The sequence below is a fragment of the Zingiber officinale genome, chromosome 5B (assembly GCF_018446385.1).
Source record: "Zingiber officinale cultivar Zhangliang chromosome 5B, Zo_v1.1, whole genome shotgun sequence".
In the NCBI taxonomy this organism is placed as follows: domain Eukaryota; kingdom Viridiplantae; phylum Streptophyta; class Magnoliopsida; order Zingiberales; family Zingiberaceae; genus Zingiber; species Zingiber officinale.
In genome coordinates, this window is record NC_055995.1 from 63,136,554 (window position 1) to 63,139,555 (window position 3,002).

At 34.7% G+C, this 3,002-nt stretch overlaps 1 long non-coding RNA gene across 1 annotated transcript; it reads left to right on the forward strand.

Moving 5' to 3' along the window:
• Nucleotides 1-239: 239 nt before the first annotated feature.
• LOC121987444 lies at nucleotides 240-1,842 on the forward strand. Its single transcript, XR_006113594.1, has 3 exons — nucleotides 240-252; nucleotides 612-792; nucleotides 1,826-1,842. It is a non-coding gene; the product is annotated as an uncharacterized LOC121987444 (long non-coding RNA).
• The last annotated feature ends 1,160 nt before the right edge of the window (nucleotides 1,843-3,002 follow it).

Below are 3,002 nucleotides of genomic sequence, written 5' to 3' on the forward strand. Positions count from 1 at the left end.
GACCTCCATAGCCCACCCTTCTTCTTGATTCCAGCGGTGACAGCAGCAAGCACCAACGACGACTCCGAGCATCCACCTCACCTGTACGCCATGCGCCACTCAAACCTGCAAAGCATGACGCCCTCCGTCGCTTTTAACTTCTTCGAACGGAACAAGAGATGATCGCCGTCCAAGATCAATCCGCGCAGGAATCCTCTCCACCGTCCTCAGGCAAGCAGCGATCCCTTCACCAGATCCTTGGTGGCGGAATGAGTATGTCCACCGTGAATGCAATTTTTTTTTTCAATTCTCTTTCTTGATTCTATGTTAGTCGGAGTTTGGATGTTTCATCTCCCACGTCACTTGCTTCGATTCTGACAGTCCGATCGTCGAGTGTTATGCGATTTCTTCAGCTGTGAGAGTCTACTCGATGGAAGTTTTCTCATCGATTTTGGTGCACCTTTATTAGTTTCCCGATCCATTTTTTTCCCTTCTTTCTAGTATTGGCGAATCTAGTTGTGATATATTTACTTCGATTAGGGTTACATGGAGAGAAACAAAATGAGAATTGGGAGTGGAATTAAAAAATGATTGTGTCCTGATCAGTGACTCACTGTAATTGTGCCTGATAGTTGCTGATGTGATCCTCTGGAGGAAGAAGAATGTAACCGTGGGAATTCTCATTGGTGTACTTGCGTCTTGGATCATCTTTGAGGTAGCTGGATATACCCTTCTGTCGCTTGTCTCAAATGTTCTGCTTCTCTTAATCTCCATCCTTTTTGTGTGGGCAAAGGCTGCCGAAGTTCTCAACAGGTAAATGCCATGTTTTTGCATTTTGACTTTATTTGTTTCATGAAATTATGTTTTAACCTTTTAAAAGCCACAAATATATAATTTCTTTCCTTTAAAATCACAGATTATTTTGTCTAGCTCTTTTACACTGTAGTATTGTGGCAAGGCTCTGTTCTATAATTAATTCATCTATTTTGTTTAACTGATTGCTGAAAGTTTTATTAAGTGTTTGTGAAGGAATTCTAAATTTGGAAACATGAATAGTTAATAGCCAATATCATCCTTTATTGTCCAGGTGGACTGGTGGAAGGTTGATACATAATTTCTCATAAAGTTTCAAGACAGAACTATAACATTAAGTCAGTGCAGTGCATTCTTGAAGTTTTGAAACAAATATTAGAAACTTATAGGAGTGCTTAACTGGAAAAGAAACCTACATTAAATGGATGTTAATAATATACTGATATATATAACTTATTTATCTCCTGAATCATTCTCGTTCAGTTTAAGATGGAATTCCTGTAACTATGGTCTAAAAAAAATAGGAATATGTTAAACTAAAAAGGTAGGTCAAGAAGCTTGAGATGAAGGTTTTTCTGTAAACGTAATCAATATTTTTTTAGTGTCCTAATCCTGAGATATGCAATGAATGACAAATAATATAGTCTATAGATGTATCTTACTGTTGCTTTTTCAATAGACGAGGACTACTTATTATCTTGTCAAACATTTGATAATGAGAAGGAATTTCAGTAATGCGAGAAGAATATATCTATGTGATTTATAGCATTAATATGCCTGTTAAAGAAATGTAGCCAGTAAAATATAAAACCAATCCAAGATATCATTCTAGGTTCTATGTATAGAATCATGTGTGTCTTTGGTTGCCTTTTTTCTTGTGCACTAATTTACCTGCCAAAGATCCATTTCTTTCTTCTGTCTTTCTCAATCCAAATTTTCTCATTGCTGTATGGTGTGAAATGTGACCTTTGTTTTCAACTTTAAGAGTGAATTTTTTTTTGCATAATACTGATGGTATTGTTTTCTGTGGCAGATACACAGTGGTAGGTGTTTTGTCCCAGTCTCAAGCTGACAATCCTTTTTGATCAGTATATCTAGTAGAAGTAAGCATGTAGATCGTTGTCTTTGAGGCCGACTAGCTATTTTGTGCTTTTTTTTGTTTTAAATTCGAATGTCACTATCTACTTTGAAACAGAACTATTTAGTCTTTGTGTATAGTTGAATTCTCCTGTAAATACCAATACTTTGTAATTGAATTCTATTGTTTTGGTATGAGTTTAAAATCATTAGCTGAGCTAATTAATGTTATTTTATATGTCAAATTCAAATCTAGACATGGTAAAAGAAAATTAATAGTTTTGTAAATATAAAAAAATGATTTTGTAAATAGATTTTTTTTTATTTTGATTTCAAAAAGACAACGCTTTTAAAGCGTTGCACAAGTGTTGTCTTTGCCAAAAACAACAACGCTTTTAAAGTGTTGCAAAGATGATGTTTTTGCAAAAAATACACAACGCTTTTAAAGCGTTGTCTTTGCTACAAACAACAACGCTTTAAAAGCGTTGTCGTTGAGCAAACTTTTAACAACAGTGTCTTTAACAACGCTTTTTCAGGCACAAAGACAATACTTTTAAAATGTTGTCTATTAGCTTTTTTCTTGTAGTGAAGTGACCAAGGCTTCTAAGAAACCTAACAAGGTCATTAGTAAGGTATCAAGGGAGGTTATCCCTAGTGAATACCTTGAACATCCAAGAAGCACCAATAGGTTTTGGGTTTCTAGGAGCATCTTCTCTACCCTTAGATGGGTTAGAGAGTGTCAACTCTAATTGGAAGGGTGGTTAACCTAACTTTAATGAAGTTGACACTTGGAGGCATTTTCAAGGTTTTTGTTGACCTTTGATAATGAAATAGATTAATTGTTTACTCTTTGGAAGAGTAAAAAGTGCCAAAATTTGAGGAATTGAACTTAATTTAAATTGGCATAAATTTAAAAAAAAGATAAGAAATGCCAAGTTAGGATTTTAGTATTTTCTTAGGGAAGTAAGGACAATTTAGGCCTTAATTTAAAATGATTACTCTTTGAAAGAGTAAAGTGTGCCAAATCTTGAGGAATAATGCTCAATTTAAATTGACACAAATTAAGAAAAGCAAAAGAAATGTTAAATTGGGAGTTTGACATTTTCTTGGGAAAAATTGGCCAATGTAGGATT